Source organism: Anomalospiza imberbis, chromosome 4, assembly GCF_031753505.1.
Source record: "Anomalospiza imberbis isolate Cuckoo-Finch-1a 21T00152 chromosome 4, ASM3175350v1, whole genome shotgun sequence".
Classification (NCBI taxonomy): Eukaryota; Metazoa; Chordata; class Aves; order Passeriformes; family Viduidae; genus Anomalospiza; species Anomalospiza imberbis.
Window position 1 is genome coordinate 5,549,445 of NC_089684.1, and position 9,475 is coordinate 5,558,919.

Here is a 9,475-nt window from a genome sequence, read left to right on the forward strand (position 1 = left end):
CAATGCCAGACATTTTCCTAAAGCTTTACATTAGATGAAGTTGAAGCATTTTGCAAAAATAAATCAGTACTTTAAGGGTTCAGAATGTATTCAGCAGTTTTTAAGAATATACCAGTTCTGATTTTAATAAACCAACAGCCTCTAATCATACCTGATTATAAAAAGAAAAAGGGGAAGGGAAGGGAAGGGAAGGGAAGGGAAGGGAAGGGAAGGGAAGGGAAGGGAAGGGAAGGGAAGGGAAGGGAAGGGAAGGGAAGGGAAGGGAAGGGAAGGGAAGGGAAAAGACAATTCTCCTCATATCTGAGAAAAAACAATTCACTTTCATCTTCATAGAATGTCTCTTCCACCTTAAAATGACTACCTTTTAAAAAGTAAGATAAAGCCTTAACTCATAGAGTTACATCCCAAAAAAAAATACATTTTGAAACTGATCTTTCTCCTTTACTGGAATTTGTTCTACAGTTTATATATTCTTCCTGAGGCCAGGAATAGATACTCTTTATAAAAAAAAAGAAAAAAGAAAAAAAAGTTATTTACTTTGTCATCTTTTTAAGGTTTTACCTCCACATCCAATTCACATATACACAAAGCAGAAATTATTTTCTCCTAAGTAAATGAGCAATTACTAACTTTCTTTCCATAACTTTTTTTTTTTTCACCAAAACCTTTAATGTTAGGTTTCATACTAACCTGTGCAGCAATTCCCAGCTTAAAAGTGTTCCAGTCAGCTCTTAAGGCAAGCAGTGGGGAATGAGATGAGTGGGCCATTCTGGCTACCACATGAGCACAATAGCATCTACATGGTCTCATTCAGAAACTGATGTCAAAACCATCTTCTGGGGCACACAGGTGATCTCCATCACTTGCACACAAAGCCTGGGACTGTGCCACCAGGGCTCTGCAGAGAGATTTCTTCCCTCTTCCTGCCTTGGTAGCCAGAGAAGTTCTGGTCTGGCCAGCTCTCAGAAGAGCCTGCATGCCCCAAGTCAGAAGAGACAAAAGCAAATGGGAGTTCTTGGAAGTTACTCTTAAAATACACTTCATCACACAAGGTGCTAGACATCATCTCTTCACAGATATTACTGTCCCTGTTAGCTGGCCTTGTTATGGTGTTTTTTGCTCTTGTCCATACCAACTGGTCACTACAATTTTTTCTTGACTTCCATTTAGTCCATGCCTAGCTCCTCCTTAAAATACAAATGCTGACATTTTACCATATTCTCCCTATAATTTTAACTTTGATTTGCCCCTGCATATTCCAGGAGATTTCTTTTTATTCCTTTTTTCTAATAAATTACTGATAAACTTAATTTTGAAGTCTAGAAAATTCCAGAAGAGCATATTTGAAGTGAACTTTAGGCTTATTCTTCTCAACTTTTCCTCAATTTTTTACTCTCTGTTTACCATTAAAATCTAAGACTGAATTACAGCGTGTATAATCTCTTCCAAACTTGCTCAACAGCCCAAAAATATTTCAAAAATTCTTTATAATTTATATCTGCTATAAAACTTGGATACCTTTTGGAAGTGGACTTTTAGGGAATTGGGTTTTTCCCCCAAGCATCATATTATTCCTCAAAATTAGTAATACAATCTCATAACTAATTACCCTGTCTTTACTCAAATAACTGCATGCCACTAGACAAATAATGTATTTCAGGATCCTTGCTATGCTTTTTCCTCATTTTACTTGTCAATACTTCCTGAATTTTGCTCACTAACTGCTAAATTTCTGGCAATTTCCTGATGCACAGTGTCACTCTATTTCATCTGCTCCTGTTCTTGGTTTTCAGTTTCTTTTCCCTCCACATCTCTTGTTAATATTTTTGGGTGGTTTTCAATAAGAAGCATGTTGTAATGGAGCTGCAAATTAGATGAGTCCTTATGTTAAAAACAGATAGCTATGATATTATGTGAAAGAGCTCATGAGAGAAGGGAAAACAGCTACATAAATCATCACTGGCAGCTATAACAGAAAAAACTAAAACTGGTTAAACCAATTGTTCATTTTCAGACAACTAACAGTCTCACTATTGTTTTCTGTGATTTTGTGCAGTGTTTAACTTCCCGGAATGTCTTTCTGCACTGGACAATTTTCCTGTATTTCACATAAGAAATCCAAAAATGATATTCGTTATTTTTCATTGGTTTTCTTGTTGGAGAAATATGGACGGTCTCTCATAGGTCAATATCTGGATGTGTGTAAAGAAAATGAAGTGCACAATGTAGTTTATCTCTAAACAAAGCAATGTACTGGCCTTGTTTCAGATAAAGATGTACATCTGAATTTTGCAGTGATCCTATTGTTTTCAAGCCAAGACTTCCATTATGTTTTCAGGTCAAGACGCCATACCCATTCCCTGCTTGTCTCAAATTTGGGACTAAACACTTTATTTAGGAAGCTGTCATATTTTCAAAGAGCTCATCTTGTTTATTTACAGCAAAGAGGAGCTGACAACTCCAGAAGGCTTTTCTTGTTATCCCTCCTGGTCTTACTGACTTTTCAGGAATCCAGGAAGATCACAACACAGATAAGCTAAAAACAGTCTCCATTGCACATAAACCCCATGATGGCACGAACAGGCAGCAAAATACCATGAAGAAATTTCCAAGTAAACATTGTCTTTCAGAGTAGATCTATAATTTCATTATTTAGAACCCTTATTTTGTCTGTAAACTGATAGTATACCACAGGATTAACTCTCTCCCTGGCTGAGCGGAACAGTTCATACTGAGCGCTATCACACAGCACTTACAGGATGGCCAGGGTATCAGACCCAGCCAGCAGGGGTTTACGAAGGGTAGGTCATGTCTGACCAACCTGGTCTCCTTCTATGACCAGGTGACCCATCTGGTGGATGCAGGAAGGGCTGTGATGTGTCTATTTAGACTTCAGCAAGGCCTTTGACACTGTCTCCCACAGCGTACTCCTGGAGAAGCTGGCAGCCCACGGCTTGGACAGGAGCACCTTCACTGGGTTAGGAACTGGCTGGATGGCCAGGCCCAGAGAGCGGTGGTGAATGGTGCTGCATCCAGCTGGGGACAGTCACCGGTGGTGTCCCTCAGGCGTCTGTACTGGGACCAGTTCTATTTAATATTTTTATAGACAACATGGATGAGGGCATCAAGTAGTAAATTCATTAGTAAATTTGCAGGTGACACTAAGCTGGGAGCTTGTGTTGATCTATTGGAAGGAAGGAGGGCTCTGCAGAGAGACTTAGATCAGTTGGATGGATGGGCAGAGTTCAACAGCATGAAGTTTAATAAGTCTAAGTGCCGAGTTCTACATTTTGGCCACAAAAATCCCCTACAATGCTACAAGCTGGGGACAGTGTGGCTGGACAGTGTACAGGTGGAAAGGGGCCCCGGGGTGCTGGTCAACAGCCGGTTGAATATGAGCCAGGAATGTGCCTTGGTGGCCAAAAAGGCCAATGGCATCCTGGCCTGCACTAGGAATTGTGTGACCAGCAGGAGCAGGGAGGTCATTCTTCCCCTGTACTCGGCACTGGTGAGGCCCCATCTTGAGTGCTGTGTCCAGTTCTGGACCCCTCAGTTTGGGAATGACGTTGAGATGCTTGAGCGCGTCCAGAGGAGGGCAACAAGGCTGGTGAGGGGCTTGGAACACAAGCCCTATGAGGAAGGTTTGAAGGAACTGGGGTTGTTTAGCCTGGAGAAGAGGAAGCAACCAGGAAGCAACCGACAGAACAAGAGGACACAGTCTCAAGCAACGTCAGGGAAGGTACAGGTTGGATATTAGGAAAAGTTTTTTCACTGAAAGAATAATGAAGTACTGGAATTGTCTTCCCAGGGAGGTGGTGGAATCACCATCTCTGGATGTGTTTAAAAAAAGACTGGACATGGCACTTGGCGCTATAGTCTAGTTGAAGTGTTAGGGCATAGGTTGAACTTGATGATCTTAGAGGTCTCTTCCAACCTCATTATTTTGTGATTCTGTGATTCTGAGATTCACACACATACTTCTGGTAATGCTAACTTGATGTGTATGTCAATTCCTGCCACGTATAGTGGCAGAACTCACTGTTCTTAATGGTTGTATGCTCATTAATAAAGAAGATGCAATATTCTGAGAGATTTCCACAATTTGGATGGCTATTATCAGGAGTTGATAAATTAATTTACCATTTATCCAGTTCAAATGGTGAATTATTCTTGCATCACTAGTTCATCCTTCTTGCTCTTGCATTCCTTGGAAAAAATGCTTTCTGCTGTCCCCTAGACCTTTCATGGTACAGTAAGGTATTTTACAACTTAACAAACATTTTGTAAGCTACTTTTGACAAAACAGCCTAATATAAGAACAAGGAAAAAAAAATCCTACTTGATTTGCTAGCATAGCTTAAGAACAACCTGAAATCCCTGACTCAAAGATGAAGACCATTAACCATTAAAAGCCATTCCTCAAACTTTAAGGGCAAATTTCTCCATCAGCGACTCCCAGTAAAAGGTTCTAATTCCAGTGAACAGAAGAGCACTGAAGAAATGCGTCTGGAGACAACTTTGTCACTAATCTTAGAATAGGATCCATAAAATTCTCCAAAACTGTTTGCAAGGGACAGATTTCAGTGACAGATTTTATGCTGTATTAATTATGGATTGCATACATAAACCAAAATTTGTTCTTCTCCTTGTGATGCAACAAAAATTAAAACCGAAAATAAATTATTTCTCAGTTGGTAAGTAGCTAAATATAAGATTTATGTTTGTTGGTGTTATGTAATACTGCTGGCCTAATTCCAGACACTAAACTCCTCAGCTGTCCCTCAACAGGTGTAAAGCGGTTTCACTAACTTTGTACTTCTGCAAAAACACATTAGAACTATTTGGAGACCCTGAAAACCTTCAGTATTACCATTCTTAAGGACTGAGAGTCATGACCCCACCTTGACTCTCTTACCTACATAACTGCAACCATCCACCAAAATTATGCTCAAATGGACAGTCTGCAGAACTATGATCCTCTGATGCTATAAACACATGTAAACTTTCAGCATCAGCACTGAATGACAAGTCCCATGACTGAATATTAAAAAGCCAAACATCTCCCAACACTGAACTAGTCGAGCAATTATATTACAAAAGCCACCAGCATTCTCTTGAGAGATTTCTTCCCTGCGCCTGTTTTGGTAGCCAGAGAAGTCCTAGTCCGGCAAGCGCTCTGCAGAGTCTAAGTCATCTTATTACAGATTTTTTAATTTGAACGTTAAATTAAAAGGCTGCGTTTGAACTTGTTCCTTCACCAACAAATCCTGCCAGATCTTTAGTTTTTATGCAATCCGCTCTGAGGGCGAAGGGGGCCGCACGAAGAGGCTGCCACCAGCCCTGAGGGCGGCCGGGCAGCAAGGGGTTCCCGTGCCCTCCCTTCCCGGCCTTCCTCCGCCACCCTGCAGGCGGGTCCCGGGCTGGTGAGCCACGGCAGCCTCCGGCGGGGAGGAAAAGGGGCTGGAGGAGAGCCTGTGCTGGAATGAAGGGCTGTCCCACGGTGGTGCCCAAGTCCCCCGCGGCTGGTGTTTTGCCAGGTTTGCTTTGCCTCTTTCCAGGACTCACCCCTGGCGGCAACCCTGGCTGCTCCCGCAGGGACCCTTCCCAGCATTAATGCTCCTGTAAATGATCCTGTGCCATGCCAGGAACGGCAGCAGGGCTCAGACAATCCAGAGCAGGAGAAAGGAGCAATTATGTCATTCCTCAGGCTGAACAGCAAGGCTGAATAGCTTAGAAGGATATAAAAAAAAAGATTATGTACATATCTGTTGGAACTCACCCCTGGTTGCGGTGAGCCCGTAAAGGTGGAAAAATCTCTCCTCCAACCCGTGTCTCCAAAGAAATACTCAGTAGTCTTCGATCGTCCGGTCTCAAGGTAGTTTATTGTGTGTTATCTAAAAGATTTCTCCCTGAGCTGCTGCGGTCCGTTCAGCAGTCAGGCAAGGGCACACACCGACACCCAGGGGGCTGGTGCCCTCTTTTATATCATACATTACGTGTTAGATGTTTATGGTTTCCCCCCAATGCCCATCACCTCTATTGAACAGTGACTTTCTACTCTAAACCAATCTGTGAGTGCCAACATCACCAAGAACACAGAGGTTAGGAAGAAGAAGGAAGAAGGACAGGGCATGCCCAAATCCCTCCATCTTAGAACTTCTGACCCCCATGTACAAAACTCAGACCCCTCTGTACAAGGCCTAAAACCCCCCTGTACAGCACTCAAAATCTCTTCCTTTCACTTTGTGACTACTTCTACTGTACAAGGCCTAAAACCCCCCTGTACAGCACTCAAAAACTCTTCCTCTCACTTTGTGACTACTTCTACTACAATATCTAAACTTTTGTGATTTCTTGTTCTTCCTGCAAGGTTGGTAAATTGTTCCATGGATCAGGTTCAAAGCCACAGGGGTCTGTGGCTGCATTTCAGGATCTCAAATGGTTCTGACCTGGGCCCGGAACATCCAAGAGTGTCCAAGGGACATTGTGGGTTCCGACACGTATCTACCTATATATATGCACTATGTACAACACATCTCTTCTGGCCTTGCACTGTTTGTAGTTCGGAGTTCATTTTGAGTGCCATTGTCCAAAAGCTTCAGAGGTTTATATTAACGAATGTTACGTCTGCCAGCAGAGGGAGACAATTTTATTCCATAAACTGGGGACGGCGTTTTTGAACAGGAACATTCCTGATCTTTTTACATTTATCAAGTCAGAAAAGAATAAAATGTAATAATTTTTTAGTGCCATCTGTATACCATGATCCTGAAGGGCTTTGTGACCTATATAGCCTTATCATTTGAATTTCAGATGAGAGTAGGATTAAATTTTGAAAGCCAAGTGGCATCACATACATTTCTTAGATCTTGTGGCATCACATACATTTCTTTCCCTTTTTTAAATAATTAATTTCTTCATTATTCAATTATTTTAGACAGTAATAAACAACTGCGCTAATCACTTTTGATAGCATATACAAAACAAGAACTCAGAGCAGCTTACTTTATCACATATAAAGTTGCTATTATGCTTGTAGCAGGTCTGCTTTTTGGTCCAGGACAATGATGGAAACTCAGTCGTTCTTTATTATTTATGACATCCTTCAATTTTTTAATTATACTTTGATTACACACGGGTCAGCAGAATGCCTTGAGTAAGGATCAAATGTGCCTCCTTTCATACCATCTGACTGAAAAAAAAGACCTTCTCCAAGTTCCAATTTACAGTATAACTGAGTTAATTAAAATAGTTTTCATGCAGAAGCAAGTAATAATATTGAATAGCAGACTGCATCACCTTTTTACATATATATATATATGTATATATGTATCTGTGTATATACATATATGTAGGGATACACATATATATAAAACCCCCTAATATTCCTTAAATTTTAATGGAAATGTTAAAGAAAATTTTAGTCATTATTTTGAGGAATTCTTAGTTTCAAATGTTCTTTCATAAGTCTGGATTTTGAGGAAAGGATCTTAAAAATATGTCAGAAAAAGTAAAAACATTACACTAAAATGAGCTGTGGAAAAAAAAAATACAAAATTCCTATGTCACTTGCAGTTTATAATGGTAAACTCTAAGTCCAGTAGTGGTGTAGGGATTGTTACAGACAGCACAGCTTGGGCATTATTGTCAATAAGCTTTCTAACATATAGGATTGAATACAGCACTGGCTTTTCCTCAAACATTATGTCCACCAATACTGCAAGAGTGGCAAATTTTAGTTAAAACACATTAAGGGATCTGATTAGTTCTTTGTAATCTCAAGTACAGCTAAACCTCAGTCTGCTGAGGCTGCATTCCTAAGAATTGCAGCTGTAAGCAGTTTAATCAAAAATAAAGGAATTTTTTCCTGCAATAATTTATATAGCAGAGAGGGAAAACGTAGCTTAGGAAGTTCACGTAACCTCTATGTTCAGGAAAAGCATTTATAGTGGGAAGGATAGGGAGCCTGGAGCTCCCCATGGGAACCATGGCATCACCAGTACCGTCAGCCTGACAAGCCTGACTTTCTAGAAGCTAACTTTCCTGTACAGATTTCCCTTCTGAAAGATCTCAGGTGCCTCATCCATGAGGCCAACCACCCAGCACAGTAATAAGTGTGTAAGCATTTTTTGAAATAGTTGCATTTTCCTTGCTCTCATCATCTTCCTCACATGAATCAATGTCAGTCAAGTAAGTCAAGGGTAAAGAACATAACAAAAGGTAAATAGTGGTTAGCAGAGCATAGTACTAATACTACTAGTACAGATTAAGGGGTATTACTATATTAGTTATCTGGAGTCACTGAATAGATATTGATGCATCATAAACCCATTTAAAAGTGAAATTAAAGTTTAGTCTAAAGGGAATGGCATAAATTTAGCATCTTAAAAAAAAAAAAAAAAACCTGTATCAAGATGAAATGTTCTGTGGAACGAAATATTATCCATTTAGGTTTTTAAAAAATAATTACACTAATCAACTAATGAAGTGTATTCTTATACATTCCTCATACAAGCTCCAGGCTTTATTTCTTATGCCTTCGCAGATATTTATGCCCATGTTTCATCCTTTTCCTCTTCTTTTTTCCATTTTTTATTCCCAATGGAAACTATCCCACCTCCTGTTCTGTTTTCATTTTCTGCACCGAATGCTTAGCTTTGACTCTGAATTTGTCTCAACTGCAGGCAGCTTAATTATTTCTTCAAATCTTTTTCTCACCCTAGACGAAAAATGTCCTCTGGCTGCCATTTTTCACTATATATGGTGAAAATATAGAGGGTAAAGAAAACCAGTACAAGCAAATTTGTAAGTTTTCTTAGATTTATGAGCTTACACAAGAAAAGGAACAATGGGGGTTTTATATAGCACCTAGGATAATGTGGTCCCATTCTTCTGACCACATAAAAGTATTACTGTGCTTTCAACTGGAACTGTTTGGTCATGATTATGTTCTTGCTTAAGATCTCCAAATAAAAAACGAAGGTCAAATCCTGAGTGTTAGAACTTGTGTGGGATACTGCCAGATGTCTCAAAAAAACATCCAAACCCAGTAGATGAACAATATCTACAGAGCCAAGGCCTTTTGTCCTTTTGGTACTGCCACACTGGAGAACAGACGGGGGGTGTGTGGGAGACTGGGAGAAGACACAGCCAGGACCGGTGACCCCAGCTGACCAAAGGCATGTTCCAGACCATATGGCATCATGCTCAGTACGTAAAGTGGGGGACATCTGGAGTGATGGCTTTGTCCTCCCAAGTCACTGTTAGGTGTGATGGAGCCCTGCTCTCCTTTGGATGGCTGAACACCTGCCTGCCCTTGGGAAGCAGGGAATTCATGTCTTGTTTTGCTTTGTGTGTGTGGCTTTTGCTTTCCCTGTTAAACTGTCTTTATCTCAACCCGTTAGTTTTCTGGCTTTTACCCCCGATTCTCTCCCCAGTGCTGCTGGTGGAGGAGTGAGCAAGTGGCTGCATGGGG

The 9,475-nt window shown here is 40.6% G+C and overlaps 1 long non-coding RNA gene across 1 annotated transcript; it reads right to left on the reverse strand.

Annotated features, from left to right (window-relative positions):
- Window positions 1-1,769: 1,769 nt before the first annotated feature.
- Window positions 1,770-2,698, reverse strand: LOC137473345 (uncharacterized). The gene is made up of 2 exons (XR_010998699.1): window positions 2,440-2,698; window positions 1,770-1,863 (listed from the first exon to the last, which is right to left on the reverse strand). It is a non-coding gene; the product is annotated as an uncharacterized lncRNA (long non-coding RNA).
- Between the last annotated feature and the right edge of the window lie 6,777 nt (window positions 2,699-9,475).